The sequence below is a fragment of the Crocuta crocuta genome, unplaced genomic scaffold (genome assembly GCF_008692635.1).
Source record: "Crocuta crocuta isolate KB4526 unplaced genomic scaffold, BGI_CrCroc_1.0 scaffold50, whole genome shotgun sequence".
NCBI classification, from domain to species: Eukaryota; Metazoa; Chordata; class Mammalia; order Carnivora; family Hyaenidae; genus Crocuta; species Crocuta crocuta.
In genome coordinates this window covers 4933789-4943474 of record NW_027527428.1, presented here as the reverse complement: position 1 = coordinate 4943474, position 9686 = coordinate 4933789, and the positions used below count along the sequence as shown (strand labels likewise).

Below are 9686 nucleotides of genomic sequence, written 5' to 3'. Positions count from 1 at the left end.
GGCCCCGCCCCGCGGAGCGCGGTCGCCGTGGCAACGGGATTACGGGCGCGCGGCGCTGTTTATTCTCAGCCCAGTGCCAGGAAATTCGACGGGGAGGCTGCCAGGCGCACCTCCCTGGGGTGGGGGGCGGGAGGGGGAGGAGAGAGGGTGGACCGGCGCGCCCGGGGCTCCTGCGGGAGGGAGGCAGGCTTCGTCACTGGGGGTCACTGACCCCTGCGGGGGGAGCTGCTCAGAAAGCGCTGGCTCTTTCCTGGCCAAGTTCCCTCCTCCCTGGGGAACCGAATCTCCCCCTCCAGGCTGGCGAGCCCCCTCCCTCCGCCCCCCAACGCACACTCCTTCTGTCCAGGGATCCCGTCCTTGGAGGCCCCCAGCCTCTGCTCCTGTCCTTCATTCATTCTTTCACTCCCCAAATATCTATTGAATACATCCTGTGTGTCAGAGGATTGAGCGCAGAAGGAGACAAGGCCCTGATTGTCCTGCTCTCCTGAGATTTAGCGGGGGTGACAGACAATGAACTAGTAAATATGTAAATAAAATAAATACAGACGGCTACTAGGCTACTCGTATTGCCAAGATGCATCTTCAAGTCATATTTCCAGTAGGCGGCACATCCCGCATCCTGTGTCGCCCTCAGGTAGGGTGACCAGCTAGTCCTGGTTTGCCCAGCACCCTGAACGTTCAGTTCAGCCCTGAACGTCCAACAAACCAGGCCACTTGATCACCAGAACACATCCATTTCAGAGATGGAGAAACTGAGGCCTGGAACACAAGGGCAGTTCTTCCAGGGTCATGTGGTCGATTAGAGGATTAGAGAGAGAGCAAGAGCCCAGGGCTCTGTCAGCTCAACACTCTTCACACACACCGCCCCCCAAAGTGCGGAACTGCCTGCGGCCAGCTCCCCAGGGAGCGGATGAAATTGCTAACTCCCAGACTCCAGCCTCAGCTCTTCTGAATCAGAAGGCCTGAGGACAGACCCGGAATCTGAATCCTCAACAGCTCTCCAGGTGACTCTCTGACCACTTCGTTGCCGCCTTCCGGGAAGACAAGCCCAGATCCTTCTCTCTTCCTGGGACAGGGAATTTCCTTCTTGAACCCTGACTAAGCTCATCTGGGAAATCAACAGGGAGGGAAAGCCTGGGTTCACGGCCCGCGCCCCGGCAAGCGCAGGCAAGTGCGGCCCTTCCCTCTCCTGGGCTCCAGCTCCTGAGCCCTGGGCCTGAGAACAGGGGGCCCCACAGGGGAGGAGTGCGGTGTTCCTTCCCCCCAAGGCTGAGCCCTCCCAGCTGTACTGTGCTGGGAACAGGCCAGGCATTTGTGAAATCCTTGGGTGAGCCTGACCCACTGTCATGAGGACGGCCTGTGGAAGCTGGTGCAGGGAGGGGGATGGGGGGCTGTTCCCAGAAGCGGGGAGAACTCTGGACTTCCCACTCCTGAGTGCTCTGCATTACAGCACACCCTTAAGCAACAGCAGCGGCCTGGAAGGCTGCATTGCAGAGACTCAGCAGCGGCTGCAGGCTGACTTCTGAAGCCGGGGCTCTGAATGCTAAAACCTCATGTTACCCTGGTTAAACCATCACTGCGGCCATTCCTTGCAATAATCGGGCCCAGCTTTAGGAGAAGGTTTGAAAAGCTAGATTTACAGAAAAAGAAAACAGCCAGAATGCTAGCTTGTTACTTACGTTACACAAGGAAATGTTTCCTCTGCTTCACCTCCCTTCCCCCAAATCTCCAACCTTCCTTTCCCAGAGAACGTTATTTGGTATCTGCAGCGCGCAGATGTTAAAGGTGAAGGCACGGAATAGAACACCTGGTCCGTCAGGAGGGCGCTGCGCCGGACAACCGCAGGGGGCGCTGTTCGCAATATGATCTTTGTGGATGGTGTCCCCTGAAGTTGTGTGATGGGGGGAGCTGCAGTGTTTCTGAATTTTAGGGTACAGCAACAGCACCTGACCCCGGCCTTAACAATGCTCCAAAACAACAACAAAAACCACCCTCCAGGTGATCCCGGTGGCGATAGGAACCCCCTTCTGGGCACCGTGACGAATGCTGGAGATCAGTGCTAAGAAGCATTCAGTCATCAAGAGGCTTACAGTCTGAAAGGGGAACCAGAGGTGAAAACCAAGAAGTATCCTAAAAAGGAATAGGTGTAAAAATAAAATGTTATACAGCCTACAGCTGGTGGCCCCAGGAGGAAATGACCTTCAGTGGTTTCCCAGAAGAGGTGACACTCGTGAGCTAAGGCAAAACGGCAGGTGTTCCCCGGGCAGGCAGGCGTGGGACAGAGGGGCATTCTAATGATCTGAAACAAGGAAATGGCCCGGAAAAGGGAAAAAAAACTTTAGGGAACTTCAAGAGGTTTGGTATGTCCCCATCGGGCACATCCCCACCAGATTCATCTTCTAAAAATACTGCTTTTACTACGTCACACACATACACAGCCCATGGCTCATCCCTGTAGGATCCATATTGGTTCCTTTGTCATTTTCTTCTAAACGGAATGGAAAGCCTAGCCTGGTAATCTCCCCACACCCTGCACCCCACGTGCCAGAGACCCTTCCTTCCACTAGGGGGGGTCTCCTCACCTGCCCACCGCACGCACGCTTCCCCCCCCCCCAACTGTGAGCCCATGTCATGCTGTGTTGGGATTATCCAGCCCCACTGCCCAGTCTGCCCTTTCCCTCTCTTTTGCTTTTGTTTTTTGTTTTTTAATGTTTATTTACTTTTGAGAGAGAGAGACAGCGTGAGCAGGCGAGGGGCAGAGAGAGAGGGAGACACAGAATCCGAAGCAGCTCCAGGCTCTGAGCTGTCAGCACAGAGCCCAATAAGGGGCTCGAAGGGCTAGAACTCACAAACCGTGAGATCATGACCTGAGCTGAAGTCTGACACTTAACTGACGGAGCCACCCAGGCGCCCCCTCCCCCCACTTTTTTTTAATGTGGCTCTCTTATGAGACTGCCCCCTTTCCCACTTCCTCCCTGAAGCTCTCCTGGACTCCTGGTCCTGGACACTTCTCTCCCGTCGTTGGAAGGCAGGCTATATGTGCATCCACAGCTGCTCATTTATCACTGGGTCATGTGGTATTATTGTTTCTTGGTTTCTTCTAACTGGGCTAGAACTCTTTGAAGGAAGAAACTCACTCATTCATTCCTTTGATGATTATTTATTAAATGCACTGTATCTTCTATTCTTTTAGATTTTTCACAAAACCCAGCAGATTAGGTGGTACCCAGTGGAAACCCACCAGGCACTTGACCCATAGCTGCTGTACTAAAGAAGAAATGTCTTTTTTTTTTTCTCCTTTGGGAGAGAGAGAGTGCCTGAGTTGGGGAGAGGGGCGGGGTGGGGGGGGAGAGAGAGAATTCCAAGCCGACTTCAAGTACAGCACAGAGCTCAACAAGGGGCTCGATCCCACAACCCTGGGTTCATGATCTGAGCCGAAATCAAGAGTCAGATGCTCATCAGACTGAGCCACCCAGGTGCCCCAAAAGAAGAAATGTCTTTAAATAATGGGGTTTCAGAAGTCATTACAATACTGTCACCCACAACTTTTACTTTGGGATGCAAACAGGCATCTTTTATTTTTAGTGCCCTATGTTTGCATAAACATTCTGTTCTGTTAAACAGTCTGTTCTTCTCAATGCATCCTGGTACATGGTATCGTTCCACATTCCCTACATGCCTCCGATGCAAGTGAGGCAGGTAAAATGAAATCGATTGCGTTTTCCAGATGAGCAAATTGAGGTGTAGAGGGGATTTAGACCCGCCTCAGATCGCACAGATAATTAGTGGTAGAAGCAGACTTAGAACATAGATCACCGGTCTTTGGGTCCAGTGCCCTTCCCACAACTGCCAGCATCTGCGTGTGAGAGCCCCCACCACCCAGGACCTCCATCTAGCAGCGGCTGTGAAGGCTCCCCAGGGGATTCAAATGGCCGCTGAGTCCACACAGGCCAGCTCAGCCCTGGGAGACAGTCCTGGGGCCGTCATTCTTGATGATGAGAACTTGCCTGGTCGCGGGGAGCACCAGAACCCTCCATCTCCCAATAGGCGAAAGCCTCAGATGGGCGCGCCCAATGCTCATAGAATTCCCAAGGAAATTCCGGCAAGACCTGTGGCCAACTCAATGTGCAAGATTTTGCTCGAAGCCTCGGAGAACCCCAATGTTACCCTGAACTCTTCTTCCTGGAAGCTAGGGAAATAGATGAGATGACCTCTGTGTAACTTTTTCTGTTACAGAACCCTGTGGAAAGGAGGCTGGAGGGAGAGGAAGCTGGCGCTGGGAGGGAGTGCTCCTCCAGCTGTTCCGTGCGGTGCTCCTCGGCTCCTGGAGAAAGTGGGCAAGGGGGTCTGGCAGGAAGGCTACCCAGGAGAGGATGCTTGGAGACCCACCGGCTTTGCCTGGTGGGGGGCGGGGGGCAGTCAACGGCTGTGGCATTCTGCCCTGCACACTGGGGCTTCCCCGCTGGACTCCTCGTGGCCATCACTCCGGGGTTTGGCCGGGAACTCAGCAAGGACCCTGACCAGGCTCCAGCCAGAGCCCTGGAGTGGAGGGAGGAGCCCAGGAGAACAGCCCGCCGGCCCGTGGGCAGGCTGCCAGACCTCTCCCGTCTAAGAGAAGGAGCTGAGAAGGTCAGCCAAGGGGCCCAGCTGCAGCAAGAGACCTTGTGCCCACAGCAGGCTGAGGACTGAGCTGGTCAGTCTTGAGTGTCAAAGGGGAGGGGCCTCAACCCAGGCAGAGTCCGCAGGCCCTGGGGTCACCGGGCTGGGCTCCGTGGCTGGGAGGAGAGAGATTTGGACCAGAGCCACTGAAAAGGGCCAGATGCCCCGTAGAGGCTGCAGACCCCCAAGGGACAGGCGGGGAAGGGGTCACAGATGACGGGACGACTTCCTGGACGTGCACAGGGTGGACACCGTGCGGCATGCACGTGCTGAGCTCCCTCCGTCTATAAATGCAGCACATGGTACCACCCCTCGGAGGTGCACTGTGTTATCTTTCCATGGGCCCATGCGTGACGGTGAGTCATCACCCCAGGCCTGGGCCCCACCGTCACCGATACAGCTAACCAGGAGGCGACTGACCAGGACTCGGGGCGAAGCTGCTGGCCGGGGTCCCAGCTCTTCTCTGGGAGGAGAAAGCAGGCCTGGCCCAGGATCCAAAGGTGTCCCCAGCCTGTGAGGCCGGGAGGATTCAAGTCACGGAACCAGCCTGCCCAGGATGAGGGTGGAGGTCTGCTCCCCCGTCTCAGGGGCCCTTCTGGCTAGTCTCTGGAGGGTTCTGTGGGAAACAGACCAGGACCGCTGGCCTGTGGAGTAAGAATAAGACAGGTTCACGGTCCCTGGCCACGGCCAGGACCTGCTAACCCCACTGAGGTTACTGGCATGGGAGCTGCCCCACCCCCACTCCCGGACTGGGAGAGGGCAGAGCGCGGGCTGTAGGGGAGGAAGCTGGGTGTGTGCCCCCATCACTGCTTCCTGGCAAAGGACTTTGGGCGAGCACCTCATGGCCTTGCCTCGGTTGCTAATCTCTCCATGGAGGATCTCAACAAAGCCTGCTCATACAAGGCCAAGTCAAAGCTTTATTTTTACTAGCAGGGGCTCCCTGGGATCAGCAAGATCTGAACACGTCCAGTTCACCCAACATCCAGCCCCACGCACTCCCGCCTGGAGGAAAGTGGCAGGGCCACCGGCTCTGTGGTTTCCTGTCCCCAGAGAGAGGGAGGAAGACGCGGAGGGAGCACTTCTTCCCGTCTCCTCCTTGGTCTCTTCCAGCTTTTGCTTTGTGCGTCTGCTCCATTTCCTTCTTGTTTTCCTCAGCTGCCCTCCGTCTGGCTTTTGGTGGTTGTACAACCTTCCCGCGGAGTCGCCGTAGCAAAGGACCGCGCACTGGGAAGTTTAAAACAAATGGACTTCCTCGCGGTTCTGGAGGTCAGAAGTCCAAAGTCAAGGTGTTCCTGGGACTGCACTCCCTCTGGAGTCTGGGGGCGGTGGGGAGGATTCTCCTGCACTTCCCAGCGTTGGTGGCTGCCAGCAGGTCCTTGCCAGTCCTGGGCTAATGGATGCGTCACTCCGTCTCTGCCTCTGTCTTCACGTGGCCTTCTTCTCTGTGTGTCTGTGTCCAAACCCCCTCTTCTTCTAAGGACACCAGTCATTGGATCGGGGCCCAAACTCATCCAGCATGACCTCATCGTAACTAATTACATCTGCAAAGACCCGATTTCCGAATTAGGTCACATGCACAAGTTCCATGTGGACAAGAATTTTGGAGACACGATTCAAGCCAGTTCGGGGGGGAGGGGTTGGTTCTGCAGGATCTCAGATTAGGAACTTTTTTTTTCTTTTTTTCCTTGAATCTTTCAGGAAGAGCCTGAGAAAGGTATCCTTCTTTGCTCTTGGGGCGTAGGGACGAGCAGAACGTCCCTTTAGGCTCTGTTAAGGACACCTTGAGCAGAGGACAGACTGAAGAGGTGCCCACGGATGAAGCCCAGTAGTGGGTCTAGCCAAGGACTGCATGGCCAAGGGCAGTGTCTCTCAGGGAGGGGGCACGTGGCCAGAGCCCGCCTGGCACGGCCGAGTCCCCCACAGACGTTGCCTCATTTAGCTGCAGAGATGCTTCCTGCATTTCTCTGGTGAAGAGCTCCGTCTTAGCAACCTCAGATGACCCCTCACACAAGAAAGAACATCCTCTAGAAAGCTTATTCGGAGCCTCCATGGTCAAGGCGAGGGGGGTGGGGCAGGAGGAGCCCCAGGGCCAGGCGTGGGAAATCTGGCCAGTACCCCAGCTCCTTGGCATTGTTACCCAGGGAAAAGTCCAGGGGATGCCCGACAGCCAGCTCTTTGCAACGTCCTGGGTTCCTGACAGTGAGGTGGCCACGGGCACACAGCAGTCTCCGTCCCTCAGATGTCCCTGTTGAATCCAAACACCCAGGCTGGGGACAGCTGGGGACTGGATGTGGGCTTTCATCTGCATCTTCGCTGTGGTCAGAGAGGAGGCGGGATGGGGGAAGCCTCTGGGTGCTCCTTGAGAGCTGAAGGTCAGGTTCTCGGTCTTCCATGGCCCCTTCTCTCTGCCCACGCTGCTGCCCTTCACCTGCAGCTGAGGTCTCTGGGCAGACCTCTGGCTCTGACAGGCTCTCTGGAGCACCCGGGTCTGACTTCTAGAACCTGGGAAAGGAGAGCGGGAGGATGCCAAGAAGGCACGAGGTTGTGTTCCTACCTGAACCACATCACAGGAAGGGGACCGCCCTGCCCCAGGGCACCCGCAGCTGCTCTTCCCGGGACAGGAAGTCAGCTGAGTGCCGGGCAGGTGGTGAGTGGGGGAGGGGCTCAGGCACCTGCCCGGTGTGTGTGTAGGGGGTATCTGCTCCGATTCCCACACACTCCGGAGGACAGAGAGTAGGGATTAGGAGCTGAAACTTTCATCCCGGTTCACTTTGCCCCCTCGTCGCTAGGAGACCTGGGCAGGCTTCCCATCTGTACAATGGGGATATTAACCGTCTCCGCTTCCTAGGGCTGCTGTGATGGTTCAGTAAGTGAACACCCGCATTGCCCAGTACGCAGGGAGTGCCAGGTCAACGCTGGCTGCCCTGATGCTCCTGAAAAGGGGCTGAGCCCTTGAACACACTCGATCTCTTACAAATAATCTGGCACTTCTGTAGCGGCCTGGCCTGCTTGGGGGAGGAAGGGTGATCTTCCAAGCAGCCCACGCCCCGGTCTACGAACTCTCCCTGGGAAAAGAGTGGCACCCTCCCTCCCCTTCTCACACGGGGTGAGCTCTTCCTGCGCCAGGGCCCCTCTCTGCCGGCCCTGCCCGACCACAGGACAATCAGGCTTTCGGCCAGGCAGTTACAGTAAGCCAGGCCCGCCCTTCCTCGCAGGGGGTACCACGGTGCCCCGGTCCAGAGCCTCGCTGGCTTCCCATCGAGGAGGGAAGAGGGGGATGGAGAGGCCCTTCTTTGCCAGGTGCGCTGGGCTGGCTCTTACCCCCCCTTCCCCCCCCAACACTCTGGTCTTTCCCAGTGATTTCCAGCGGCTGCCTTGTCCTGGCAACCACCAGACCCAAGCTGCAAAGGGCAGCTGAAACAGCAAATGATGTTCAGAAGGAGAGGCTGACTCACTCCAGCCAGGCTGCGCCCTCCGTGAATATTTTTGGACCCCAGCCTGGGATTCCTGCAGGTTCCGACAACAAGTTGGACCATCCTCTTGCATGAGGCACGTTCCAAGGTAACCCTGAGGTGGGGGAGAGGGGAGGGGAAAGGGCCCTGGCAAGGGTGCTGGTGCACCCGCAGCTCCCGCTCCGGGCCCAGGGGGACAGGACAGGGACATGGGAAGGCCTCACTGATCCCAGGCCTGACGGAGGAGGACGGGGGCTGGGAGAAGAGAGGACCCCATTTATAGAGCCCGGGCACATTCCATAATTATTCTATCTTAATCGTAACAACTCTGTATGGTAGATATGAGTAATCACAGGTTAATAGAGAGGAAACTGAGGCTGGGAGCCGAGAGGGGAGGCGGGGTGAGGGGTGGAGCCTGCTGGGGCAGAAAGGGAGGTGCGCACAGAGTTTGGCCAGGACTGCTTGGCCCCAGGACTGCCTCTGACGGCGGCGAAGCCCACACTTCACAGGCCTGGCGGGAGGAGGGTGCAGACCCGGGTAGGGGTGTCCCTGGAGGCCGGCCCTGCCGCCCCTCCTCCGCGGGCTCCCCGCAACCTGCTCGCCTCTCTCCCCGCCAGCCCCCAGGTCCGTGCCCACAGCCACCCCTCCTCCAGGCNTCTGGGCCGGGCCCGCCGAGCAGCTGTGGTCCCAGGGCTTCCCGGCAGGGTGCGCGCCCGGGACAGAGGGCACCCTAGGGCAGGGCTCTCCTCCCTCCCCACCTTCCTCCCAGGCCGCGCCCAGCTCCTCCCCTTTCTGGCCAGACCCAGGTCCTCTCCTGGGCCAGGAACATTCTCTGGTGTCAGGTCACCGACAGAGTGTGTCCAGACGCTGTGGCCACCGCGCACCCTCTTCCATAGCTCCGTGCCGCCGCCGCCGCCGCCCCAGCGGCCGCTCCCCCTGCTCCCACCTCTCTGTGGGGGGCTCTTCCCAGCACCCTGTGCTTGTACCTAGGCGTGGTCCCCGGCCCCGTGTGTCCGTTTGCCTGCCTTTCTTGCCCGTAGCCCCTCACCCACGTGTCTGTAGTGTTCGGCATCAAATCCCCACTGCCCCGTACAAGACGGATCCCCCCATATGGTCATTGGATGAAAGTTGTTACATGGTCACATCTGGTGTCACATTTAGGACACTGGACTCCAGTCCCTGGGGGCCTTTTTACATTTTGTTCGGCAAAACCTTCTGATGACCATATAGCCGCCCCCTGGGCCCCTTCCCCCACCAGAGGGGGTGACCGTTTCCCTGGTGGCCTTGGCTTGGTGAATGAAGCCTCAGGCATCCGCACATGTGACCCGGGTCCCTTTGGGCTCACTCTGACCTTAGGCTCCATTGCTGGATTCCTCAGGGCCACGCTCTCCATCTGTGAACCAGGATAAAAATCTCTGTGGTCTAGCCCACGTCACGGTCAGAAAGAGGCAGCCTATATGCAACACCATCAGAATGCAAGCCGCTGCATTATCTAACCCAAGTCCCCCTCTCCTGACCCTGACCGGTATGGTTTCCCGAAGAAGAGCTCAGGGAAGGGAGGGGGGAAGCTCACAT

General features: G+C 57.6%; 2 long non-coding RNA genes across 2 annotated transcripts; one reads left to right on the top strand and one right to left on the bottom strand.

The window, feature by feature from the left end:
- Positions 1-5556: 5556 nt before the first annotated feature.
- On the bottom strand, positions 5557-8267 carry LOC144225681 (uncharacterized). Its single transcript, XR_013333366.1, has 2 exons — positions 8115-8267; positions 5557-7161 (listed from the first exon to the last, which is right to left on the bottom strand). It is a non-coding gene; the product is annotated as an uncharacterized LOC144225681 (long non-coding RNA).
- On the top strand, positions 7384-8766 carry LOC144225674 (uncharacterized). Its single transcript, XR_013333365.1, has 3 exons — positions 7384-7525; positions 8017-8220; positions 8729-8766. It is a non-coding gene; the product is annotated as an uncharacterized LOC144225674 (long non-coding RNA).
- Positions 8767-9686: the final 920 nt, after the last annotated feature.